This window comes from Petaurus breviceps, unplaced genomic scaffold (assembly GCF_028583685.1).
Source record: "Petaurus breviceps papuanus isolate PSGF00001 unplaced genomic scaffold, PetGlider_PUasm1.0 90845, whole genome shotgun sequence".
Classification (NCBI taxonomy): Eukaryota; Metazoa; Chordata; class Mammalia; order Diprotodontia; family Petauridae; genus Petaurus; species Petaurus breviceps.
Window position 1 is genome coordinate 22,472,663 of NW_027187359.1, and position 13,080 is coordinate 22,485,742.

Below are 13,080 nucleotides of genomic sequence, written 5' to 3' on the forward strand. Positions count from 1 at the left end.
AGGAAGTTGGCTTAGGTAGTGCCTGGAGCGCCTTGCACGTCTAAATCAGTTACCTCTCACAGTGTTGGGCCATGTTCTGTTAATTTGAATTCTAACTTCTAAATTCCTGTGAACTGGACATCCAGTTAGTTATGGTTTTTCAGTCACACTTACCAGAAATCCAGGGTCTCAGTTTTCTCCTTCATAAAGGACGAAGGTCTCATCCAGTTCCTGAGTTTCTGCTCTCTGACTGTGTGTTAGAAAGAATGGGTTCTTGGTGGCAAGTTATTTTAGGACACTTGGCGGCAGAAAGGAAGAGTAAGGAAAGGGAGAGGTTAATTAAGATTGCATCTTGAAGACTATTTCCAGTAGCAAAGGCAACTTGAATTGGCAGAAGACTGAAGAATTTCCAACAGTCTTTTATTTAAAGCACAGTGGAATGGGAGTTCCTAGCGGTTCCTTTTCAGTGGGTTTTTTACTCAGTGGTAAGTGGCAGTGCCATTTATAAGAGAACTGTTTATGTTGAGGGATCATCATCTTTCATTAGAAATATGAGACTTGAGCACAGGGCAAACATTACTTTAGCTGAACTGGTCTGGATTTCAGGCTAGAGAAAGGCTGGTTGGCTTCTCCTAAGCTTGGGGCCTGGTGGAGAGGGACCTGGTTTGGTGTCCTTTTGAGTATCAATGTTTGTGGGATCATAGATTCATAAGCTTTTGAGCTGGAGGGGTGTTTCACAGATAACACATGGGAGGCACTGGAGTTTGATCTGGTCAGACAGGAAGACAGCTTCAGAGGGGTTAATAATCTTACTTTATTCTAGTCTAGTCTTCTCAAAAGGGAGTTGATGATAATGGGATCACCAACTCCTACAGCATTCCTTAATCATCCTTCTTGAAGGGGTGATTGAGAAGGGGGCAACTATCCCTTTGTCCTGATGGGGCCAATCAAGACAGGCACAGCTTGTGTACTTCCCTAAATCCCTTAAAGCCTCAGTGGGGGCTGGTTGAGGCAGGTACATGTATTCCTCTGTGCATTGCCCAAATCTCAAATGGGTTCGGATTCCTCACTCACTGACCAGTGCCTACCTGCCTAAAGGCAACAGACAAAGAAGGCATCTTACCGACATTAAAATCACAGGTTAACTTTAGCAATATAGTCATTCTGCACAGGTGTAGTAAGTATCATATTATGTCACTCCATATCTCACGGCACAGTCTCAGTAGATCTCTCTGTCACTATGATTCTAGCAATTACTCTCTAGGATCCTTAGGGCTATTCTGGGAGTTATAATCTAACACCTGGAAACTAGAGATTGCCATGGCCATGGATCCTCAAAAACTAAACTCTAAAAAGGATGATTAAAACTTCTTTACATACAAGGGGGCTGTAGAGATGAGCTAGCCCAACCTCATCATTTAACAGATGAGGAAATACACTTGCCCAAGGTCACATAGATAGTAAATAGCAGATCCAGGATTAGAGTCCAGATTTTCTAGCTAGGGGTTCCTAACCTAGCGTCCATGAACTTGTTTTAAAACATATTTTGGTAACTGCATTTCAGTATAATTTGGCAGCTACATGACACAGTGGATAGAGCTGGGCCTGAAGTCAGGAAGAACTGAGTTCAACTAATGGTTGTATGACTTTGGGCAAGTCACTTAACCTCTGCTTGTCTCAGTTCTTCAACTATAAAATGGAGGTTATAATAGCACCTGTCTTCCACAGTTGTGATGATAAAATAAGATATTTGTAAAGAGCCTAGCACAGTGCTTAGTACATAGTAGGTTCTCTATAAATGCTAGCTATTTTGTTTCTTTCATCCTAAGTATTTTATTTTATCTATTTAAAAATTATTCAGAAAAGGGCCCCATATGCTTTACCAAACTATGTAAGTGGTCCTCTAACACAAGAGGTTAAGAACATCTGATCTCTACTTAAATTTGGTGGTCTTTGATGAAAATATTTCAGAATTCTTGTCCCACAGGATAAATTTTAGGTGGTGTTCTCCTTAGTCTCATGGCTGTTATTTCCCTGGAAAACATTGTATGTATGCAGCTAGGTAGGTGGTAGTTAGAGCACTGAACCTGGAGTTAGGACTCTTGCTTTAGAGACACATTTTCCTTGTCTGTAAAAAAGGAATAATAGCCCCTGTCTCACAAAGCTGTTGTTAAGATCAACTGGAATCACACATACAAGTGAGATCTTGTAGGCAAAATGTTTTTAATTCTTTGCAGACATTAAAGTGCTATATAAATATGAGAGATGATGATGTAATTGGTTGTTTACCATAAGGAAAACAAAATCTTTGAGTTCTTTTAGATGCTAGTTGAACTGTTAATTCCTAAAAACCACTTGCAAATTTTTTTTTCAGTATCTTTTATTACTTACTCTATCTTTGATCCCTCAAAATGTTCAGGACCCATAAACACAGTCTAGTTTATGACCTGGATGGATAGAAAGAAGCTACTTCCTTAGTTTTTCAATGATTGGCTTATCACGAGGGTACATATGGTTATTCCTATTTTTGTCCTGCCTAGAAATAGCAGGGATGTCCCTAGAGCCTGCTAAGTGGAGGGCAGGTTTTGGGCTGTATGATATTATTATTTACAGAGATGATAAGACCAGGGTTCATGGAATTTTGAGGAAAAGGGTCAGATGCAGTGACCTTTTCCAAAAGAAGGTACCAACTCTTTTTTTTTTTTTAGAATTTTAAGGGCTATGCTTAACACTATTTTTGAATAATATTTTATTTTTTCCCAATTACATGTAAAAAAATTTTAAACCTTCATTTAGAAAATTTTGAGTTCCAAAATTCTCTCCTTCCCTCCCCTCCTCCATCCCTGAGAGGGTAAGTACATTACTGTTAACTCTTAAAATCAATCAAAAATGAAAATTTCTCCAGTGCTAGGCTACAAGACTCTGACCCTGGCCCATCTCTATTCCATATTTTTATCAGTGACTAGGGTAAAGGTGCCAGGCTCAGGAGATTTGCAGGTGATATTAAGCTGGGACAGTTAACACATCAGGATCACAGAAGTACTTGACAGATTGGGACGATGGTCTGAACTTACATGGATTAAATTTAATGCATCACATTTGGGTTAAAATCAGTTGCACAAGGACAGAGTTTAGAGCCATAGATAAAAAGTAGTTTATGTAAAAATAAAACAAACCAGGAAGTTTTACTGGACTGAAACGTCAGTACTAGCTAATTACATAACATGGCAGATGAAATTGTTAATGCTGGTTTGAGAGGCATAGCTAGAAGAACATGGTGGATAGTTAGTCCCAGCAGACTCTGCCCTGGTCATATTCCATCTGGAGTATTGTGTTTGATTCTGAGCACCGTATTTTGGGGAGGGCTTGATAAACAGCATGTATTCAGAAGAGAATGACCAAGATGGTGAGGGGACTTGAAACAGTGTCAGATGGGGATTGGTTGAGGGAACAAGAAATGTGTGTCTTGGAAAAGTGAAGACTTGGTATATGCGTTGAAGAGGTGAGGAAGGGAAGATGGTACTGTTGCTACCTAGAGGTCCTTGAAGGACTGTCTTAAAAGAAGGATTAGGCTTCTGCTTGGTCCCAGAGGGCAGAGTTAGGGGCAATGAGTGGAGGTTGCAAAAAGGCAGGTTTTGACTTAGTATAAAGAAAAACTTCCTAATAATTAGAGCTGTCAGGCAGTGGAATGCATTGCCTTGGGAGGTAGGAAGTTCCTTGTCATTGGAAAGCACATATGATGAACATTTATTAAGCATCTACTGGGTACAGACTAATACTATGTAATGCATATTTATTGTGCATCTGTTGTGTGTAGGATAACGGAGAAATAACCAAGTTTAGAAAAGGCATGGTTCCTGCTCTCAAGGACCCAAAACCTTCTAGTAAGTGGAGAAGATACATATGGATAATTATATTACATGGTATTATAATAGAGAGGTACAAAGTGTTATGAGAGGTCTAAAGAAGGCCAGAATCCTTAAAAACTTTACTTTTATTATTATGTATTTGACAAATACCAATAAACATGAACATTTCTGTATTAAAAAAAAAGAATAGGAAAAGAAGACTCTCAATGAATTGATAATCTCACTACTTGAAGTTTGCTTTTTAGAAAGTCCATTTTGGGGCAGGTAGGTGGTGCAGTGAATGGAGCACCTGCCCTGGAGTCAGGAGGACCTGAGTTCTAATATGACCTTAGTCACTTGACACACTTACTAGCTATGTGACTCTAGGCAAGTCACTTAACTCTGATTGCCTTGCATTCTCCCCTTCAAAAAAAAAAGAGTCTATTTCACACTTGCCATGGCAATTCCAACACTATCCTGTTTGTGTCTGCTTCTGAACTTCCTTTTGCCCTCTTCTGTGTTTTTTAAAAATGATTAATTGATGGACTTTTTTCCTCTTCCTATTGATTTTAATGTCACTATCAGTATCCCACAAAAAATCTCCCCAAAAACCCAAGGAGTCTTCAAGGAGAGACTGGATGACCATTTTTTAAGGGATATTACAGGAGGAATTTATGCTTCAGATGTGAATTGGACTAAATGCTCTCCAAGGTCTCTTCCAACACTCTGATGCTGTGTTTCCATACCTTCTTGATCAAGAAAATGAGTAAGTGTTAAATGAGGTTGGAATGATTCATGCCTTTTCCCTTCTGAATCCTTCTATTGTGTTTCTGTAGTGGTGAAATAGACATTTAATTTCCTCGGGAAATTTTTGCTCTGGTGCTCTTGGGTATGAGCTGGCTAAAATGAATTGGGTCTAGTGGACAGGATGTTGGAGGCTGTGCCAGGAATGGAGAGCAGCATGAAGAAAAGACACAAAGTAAGATGTGGGAGGAGAGAGGAAATGGGAGTCGAAAGAGTAGAGTCATGGGAAGGCACAAGTGAAGAGGTGGTGAGGAGGAGGAAATGAAAGCAGAGATGTGGGTGGGGGTGAATGGGCACAGTCTTCTACATGAATTCAGAATTGGGAGATGTGACCAAAGAGGTTTTTGTTAAGAAAGGAAGTTGGAAGCAAAGGTGGATGGAGGTTGAGCTTGGCTCCTAAACAGAGCCTGAGAGCATTGGTATAGAGGGCAGCTGGTGTTATTAAAAACACAAAAAGGAAAAAAAAGGTGAGATAATCCTAGAAAAGACTAGAGACATTACAGAAGCAGTAATATTTTCTGTAGCTGAGCTACCTTACTTTTAAAAACAGGAAACATGCTTCTATTATAGCATAGTCCTTGTGAAGAGTTTAAAATATTAATTTCAAGCTCTACTATGCTTTTAAGGCCTCCACTCTGAGTCCAACCATCTCTCCTACCCTCCAATGTCTGAGAGGAGAACTGTAGCAGCTTCCAGGATCCAGAGGGCACAAGGTTCTCTGGATGGTCTCAGTGCTTGGTGCTGGGGACCTGAAACTGCTTGAATGCTTAGGGCTTTGTTTGATGTGCTCTCATCAGTGCAGGGGTTTTTAACTTGAGGTCTGTAAACTTGCTTTTTAATATTTGGATACCAGTATTTCAATATAATTGATTTTCACTGTAATAATTTATATTTTATTTTATGCGTTTAAAAACAATATTCTGAGAAAAGGACCCATAGGTTTCACTAGGCTGCCAAAGAGGTCAATAGTACAAAAAAGATTAGGAACTCCTATATTAGTGAGAGAGACAATGTAGTGTGAAGTTCAAGTTCTAGACCCCTAAATAACATTTTCTGAAAGGGTCTCGACCTTTGTTAATTATATAAAAAAAAAATTTCCAAGGGAAAGGGAGTACCTTTTTTATTCAATGTATTTACCTTTATTAGTCCACCAGACAACACAGTTCATTCAAAACAAAGGCTTTTGATAGAATTGCAAAGCAAGAAAAATAATATTAAATATTTCCTCCATAAACCCGGCTCAGATTCACCCACAAATACACACACATACATAATCCTTAGGAAGAGTGGACACATTATAAGGAACATATGTGGAAAGAAACACATTATAGAGTACATTGTGCTGGGACATGTATATGGAGAGGATACAACTATTATGAACACACATGACCAAAATACACACATTCAACGGCAACATACAAGGACACTGATTTCTTCTGAAGGGGTTATGGAACTGCCCTTGCCAGATCTCCCTGCTGGTCTCAGTTGGTTATGTTGTCTTTGTCAACGTGTCGTTTTCTGTTGAATGCTACAGGCTGCATAGTCTCTGCCGGACATAGCCAGGTGAGGCTCCTGTCAGGCATACAGATGAAGAGCTTTGTTTCCAACTTTTTTTTAGCAGCCTTCCTGAAATGCAGACAATGGGTAGGGTGCTGGGCCTGGAGTCAGGAAGGCCTGAGTTAAAATTTGGTTTCAGAAACCTACTAGCTGTTCCTGAACAAGTCACTGAAACTCTAATTGCCTCAGTTTACTCATCTGCAAAATGGGGATAATAACAGCACCTGTCTTCTGGGATTGTTGTGAGGATCAAATGAGGTAATGTTTGTAAAGCAGTTAGCATAGTGCTGGCACATAGTAGGTGTTTGATAAAGGCTTTTTTCCTGTCTCTTCCCCTTTCATTACTTCTCTGGAAATGATCTTCACAATTATCTTACTCTGCCATAGAATGTACTAATGTAATTACAGCAGTCCTTTACTAATGTAAGGAACTTTTTCATTCTTTGTACTTGTAATGTAGCACCTTGGTACATAGTAGCCAGAACTCTAGTTAGGGAGACTAGTTGTAGGCAAAAGCTGGCTAGTAGTTCAGTTTGACTAGAAAGTAGAGTTCCTGTAAGAAAGTAATGTGCAGTAAGGTCAGAAAGGTAGGTAGAAACCAGACTTCAGAGGGCTTTAAACACCAGACTGAAGAGTTTTTAATTTTATCCTAGAGGCAATGGGTATCCATTGAAGGTTTTTGAGCAGGGGAGCAACATGGTCATAGCCCTATCTTAGGGAAGGTTATTTTGACAGGTTAGATTGGAGAAAGGAGAGACTGGAAGGAGAGAGACTAACAAGGAGCCTATTAATTCAATCCAGGTAGGAAGTAAATTAGTATGGTAACCATGTTGAGAAGGGGAAGAAACTAGAGAAATGTCATGGAGGCAGAATTGACAGGTGTAGACAATTGATTGGGATTTGAGGGTGAGAGAAAAGGAAGAGACAAGTATGATTCCAAGCTGGCAAAACTGGATGACTGGGAGGTTGGTGATACCTTCAACAGAAGCAGGGAAGCTCAGAGGAGAGGCAGGCTTTGGAGTGAAGATAATGAGTTTGTTTTAGACAATTCCTGAGGGACATCCAGGAGCAGTTATTAGGAAGCAGTTGATTGCTTCACTGAAGTTCAAGAGAGAGAGATTAGGAGCTGTATATACAGATTTGGGAATCATTGATGTTGAGATGATCATTGAACTTATGGGAGCAGATGAGAATGTTTGTAGGGAGAAAAGAAAAGACGCTATAGGATAAAGCCCTGGGGAGCACTCACATTAAGAAGGGGGCCACTAGAGAAAGATCTAGAAAAGAAGACTGAAGAGTGGTCGGATAAGGAGGTGGAGAACCCAGAGAAGATAGTGGCATGGATGCCCAGGAGGAAGAGATTACCAGGAAGAGTACAGTCAACAGTAGCCAAAGCTGTTGAGGAGTCATGGAGGAGAGGAGGAGGACTAGGAAGGGGCCATGGTTTGTGATCTTGGGTAACCTTGGGGAGAACGATTTCAGCAGAATGGTTGGGTTGGAAACCAGATTGCAAGGGGTTGAGAAATGATTGAATGGTAATAAAGTGAAGTCAGCAAGTGAAGATGATTCTTCCTAGGAGGGTACTCAAACTTCCCTCCATTAGATTGGAAACTTTTTGAGAAGAGGGCCTGTGTCATATGAGTCTTTGTGTTGTCATAGCCAAGGATGGTGCCTTGTACACAACTGGTGCTTATTTAATATTTGTTGAATGATTAAATGAATGTTGGTCAAGCTCTGCTTCAGAAGTGCTGGGAAAATCGTTGGATTGAACAGGAAGTTATAACAGACAAAAGTTAGTGGGGCTTGGTGTGTGCTGAGACCTCTGGAAAATGAATAGATGAAAAGATGGGACTGTGTCATATTTGGTGGCATTAACAGGACTGACCATATCCTGAGAAAATTACACCCTGTGGCTGACTGAATACTTCCTATAACTAAAGAAGTTTGAATCCCACCTTGGATGCTTACTAGCTGTTAACTACAATTAATTTACTTAAGTTCACTGATCTTCAGCTTCCTCACTTAACAAATGGGGTGATGTTATATCTACCTCAGAGGAATGTTTTGAGGAACAAATAAGGTCATACTGTATGTGTGTGTGTGTGTGTGTGTGTGTGTGTGTGTGTGTGTGTAATGTGCTTTGTAAATCTTAAAGTATTATCTAAATACAGACATAGGTGAACGCTTATGCCAGGTGTTGGCTGCCATGTTTTAGGAAAGGGATTGGCAAATTGGAGTATGTCCAAAGGAGGGTGATTAGGATCGTGAGGGGACCAGAGAACCTTTCATGTGAGGATTAGTTGAAAAAAAAAAAACTAGGAATGTTTAATCGGGAGAAAGAAGATTTAGGAGGGATGTTAGTTGTCTGCATTTATGGAATTATCACATAGAAAATAGATTAAACTTGTTTCACTTGGCCACAGAAGTCAGAACCAGGAACAATGGTTAGAAGGCTGGATGTAAGGAAAGCTTTATAAACAGAATTGTCCAAAAATGGAATGAACTTAGGTAGAACTAAGAGAGGTATTGTATCCAAAATGAAAGAGTGGATAATTGTATTCTGTCCGGGTTAGGCTACATTTTGGAAGTTTTGGGGTTCTCTTTCACTGGAGATCTTCAATGGGAGGCTAGATGGGTGACTGCTTGTGGGAATGATATAGAAGAGATTAATATTGAATGGATGAGACAACCTCAGGTGATTTTGTGAAAATAGAAATTTATACAACAGTATGGTATAATGGAAAAAGCAATGCACCTGGAATCAGGGGATCCAATGAGATAACATATGTGAAGCATTTTGCAAACCTTAAAGCACTTTAAGTACATCTATTATATCCCAGTCCTCTTATTTATCAACCATATGAACTCAGCAATTCACTACTTGATGAAGTTTCCTCATTTGTAAAATGGAAATAATGGTGCATGTACAATTGTTATTATGTATAGTACATACATAATAATAATATCTAGCAGTTATATAACACTTTAAGGTTTATAAGGTGCTTTACAAATATTATCTCATTTGATCCTATCAACAGCTCTAGGAAGTAGGTTATTTTATAGTTGAAGAAACTGAGGCAGATAATAGTAGTAAAGTGACTTGCCCATGGTCTCAAGCCTAGTAAGTATCTGAGGCTGGATTTGAACTCTGCTCTTCCTGACTCTAGGTCCATCAACCTATGCATTGTGAGGAAGAGTGGCACAGTGCATAGCAACCAACCTCAGAATCAGGCAGGTCTGATTGTGTGACCCTGAGCAAGTGGCTCTGGCTTTCATTGTCTTTGACAAATCTCAGGCAGTCAGTCATAGAGCAGGTGCTCATCTCAACTGCAAGAGGGAGTTTTCTCATTGAGAATTTCCTATTCCAATGAAATCGAAGATCTAGTTTAAAAAAAAAAAAGAAAATACTCGTGCTGCTGACCTCAAAGGCTTTTTGTGAGGATCAGACGATTTAATGGGTGTAGAACACTGTATAAATGTTAGCTACTTTGATTAGGATTATTATCATTGTGCTATGTCAGGCAGCTCAAAGCCAGTGCTGTGTAACCTGTGGGTTGCTGGCCCAGACCACCGTTGACAGGAGTTTGGTGTCATTGCTTCTGCAGAACTCTCCAGTCAATCATCACACATTTATTAATTGCTTACTATGTATCCTGCAGGCACTGTGCTGATAAGCACTGGAGATTAAAAAAAAAAAGTCAAAGCAGTCTGCCCTCAAAGAAGCTTACATTCTGTTGGAGAGACATAAATAGGTACATATAAGATGGTGATGATGATGATGATGATGATGATAGCTAACATTTATCTAGTGCTTACTTCGGGCACATACAGAGTAGATGGGAGATAACCTAAAGTCAGTCAGTCAACAAACATTTATTAAAGTGTCTACTATGTGCCAGATACTCTGGTAAGCACTGGGAATTAAAAAAAAAAAGTAAAAGCAGTCCCCACCTTCAAGAAGCCTACATTTTGTTGAGGGAGACATAACTGGGAACATACAAGATACTCACAGATGGGAGGCAACATTGAAATGCTGCCTGCAGCAGGCAGGTAAGCATTGGAGCTGAATCTTGACAAAGCTGGGAATTCAGACTCTAAAGGCTGAGGTGAGGAGGGGAAGCATCCCAGGCATCAGGGACAGCCAGCAGGAAGGGAAATGAGAATTGTTTGTGCTTCTGGTATCTCCACAGCTGAAAATGGTTAAGCTGATAGTTAAAGTTAAAGAAATGAAAATGGCTCATGGCCTTGATTCCTGCTGCATCGGCTGTGTGAAGGGGCAGTACAGCCTGGGGCCTCTAGCCTGCATTTTGCTCCTGACTAACTGAGTAGCTTTAGATAAGTCATGGAATGTTGTTCTGCTTCTACCTGCTCAACAATGCCTGCTAACACATCCCTAAAAAGTAGAATGATTTCAGTAGTCCTCTAGCATAACCCAAACGGTAATTTCTTCGGTAGCATTTTTATTTCTTGTTTAGTTAGCCTTCCCTTGAAAATCTCCAGAGGCAGACCTTTGACTTGTGACTTTGGGATGACTGTAATTATTAGGGAGTTTTTCTCACATCAAACTGAATTCTGACTCTTGCACCTTTCATTCTATGTTCCCATTTCTCTCTTCTAGGGCTAATTAGAACAGGTCTGATCCCTCTTCCATATGACAGTCCTTTGGATATATGAGGGCAGCTATCATGTCCCCTAAGTATATCTCCCAATTCCTTCAGTCCATCCTCATATAGAATAGTCCTGGTCTTTAGCTATCAACATCACTCCTAAAGTGTGCTTGGGTGTGACCAAGACAGAGTACGTTACAATTAGCACCTTCATCATACTGGACTCAGTAGTGACTGCAACTGACATTTGTGTTATTTCTTTAAAGTTTGTAAAATGCTTTATATAATTTATTTACAACAGCTTTGTGAGGTAAGTACTGTAGATGTTATTATACCTATCTTTTTTTTTTTTTTGGAGGGGGGAAGGTAGGGCAATTGGGCTTAAGTGACTTGCCCAAGGTCACATGGCTAGTAAGTGTTAAGTGTCTGAGGTCAGATTTGAACTCAGGTCCTCCTGACTCCAGGGCCAGTGCTCTATTTACTGCGCCACCTAGCTGGTCCTATTATACCCATCTTATAGATGATACAGCTGAGGCTCAAAGAGATTAAGTAATGATTTGAACCCTGGTCTTATTGATTCTAGGTCCAATATATATACAATGCCACTCTTAATTTGACTTTAGATCTAACTTTTCTGGTTTCCCTGCCATATTTTTGATTTGTATTGATCTTGCAATCCACTAAAATCCCATGGTCTCTTCTTCATGAATCCCTGTCTAATCATGCTTATCCCATCTTATGGTTGTGTAATTGATTTTTTGGAACCAAAATAGAAAACTTTACATTTATCTCTATAATATCAGACTTAAAAAAACTTATCAGTTTAACATAGTAAACTCGGATGCAAAATATGGAATTAAATCCAAAATAAAACTATAGGACATGAAGTATACATGTTTTGATTTTAAAAGAAAGGGGGGGTATTATACAATAAAATTTAACAGAAGGCTAAGAAAAGCAGTTTATATTCGCTTTTGATCTTTTTTCTTTGTATTCATGAAATTTTGCTACTGTTATCCTTCTGATTTATATGAAATTGTAGCCAGTGTATGTTATTCTAATTCTGCTATCTTGATTTTGCATGCCATTTTATCAATTTTTCCTTATTTTTCATATTATTACTATTTATCCTTATTTACCGTATGATGATATTCCATTATTGTTATACTGAAATTTTTCCAGACATTCTCCAGTTGTTAGATATGTAGCTTATGCCCCTTAAGTTTCATCTCATTTGTTTCAGTCTGTAGTTCTAGCCTATCAAGGTCTTTTTGTGGGGGTGGGGCGTAGGGGGGCAGAAATCTTCTGGTGTTAGCCATTTTCAGCCTTTCATCATCTGCAAATCTGATCAGCATCCCTTTTATGGCTTCATCTGAGTCACTGCTAAAAAGGTTGCTTGCAGTACAGGACCAAGAGCCTATCCCTGGAGCATCTTGCTGAGACTTTGTTCCAGTTTATTGAACCACTACTGTAATAACCACTCCTACTCTGTGGTGTCACCATGTCGACTTTGGTCTCTGGTTTTCAGACTTATCATCTAGCACCATCATCTTTAAGAATTCTTTCTTGATTTTCCCAACTACTAGTCCGTCCTTGGTATTTAACTCCTTGTGTATAATTGTATCAAGTCACTTTATAGTTATTCTCTGTATGTTTAAATAGATGTATTATCTTCCCCATTAGAATGAAAGCTCTTCTTGGAGTAGGGATTATTTCATTTTTTTGTACTTGTATCCCTAGTGCCAGGACAGTGCCCAGCACAGGGTAGGTACTTAGTGGGTGCTTGTTGATTGACTGATTAATTTATTATCTAATTCTTCCTTCTGGCAGGTGATATGTAGAATATCCTTATTCCCCTCAATTATTTTGGTCACTTTCTTCCCTGATTTTCATGCTCACCTTTCAGATTGATGAATTTTCTTGGTGGGCAATGCTACTACTGCACTGCCCCTTTTATATTATCTCGGTTTTACTGGAGGGATTAAAGAGTAGAGATTAGAAGTCATTAAAGGTCACCTAGTCCGACACCTTCATTTTACAGATGAAGTAGGTGGGGCTGACCAAAGGGAAGTTCTTTGCTTATCATCACAGGTAGTAAAGGAGCAGAGCTAGAATTTGAAACCAGGTCCCCTGACTTCAGACTCTTTTCTATGACATCAGGCCATATTCTCCCCCCAACATTTTCACATTACAATCATAAATCACATCTCACCAAATCACAGGGCTACCTATGGAATTGAATTTACTTCTTTGACCTCTCTGAGCCTCAGTTTCCTCATTTGTAA

The 13,080-nt window shown here is 39.4% G+C and overlaps 1 protein-coding gene across 2 annotated transcripts in view; it reads left to right on the forward strand.

Moving 5' to 3' along the window:
- The window catches only part of PLCG2 (phospholipase C gamma 2), a 164,432-nt gene that overhangs the window by 43,195 nt on the left and 108,157 nt on the right, over positions 1–13,080 (forward strand). The window lies entirely within an intron of this gene.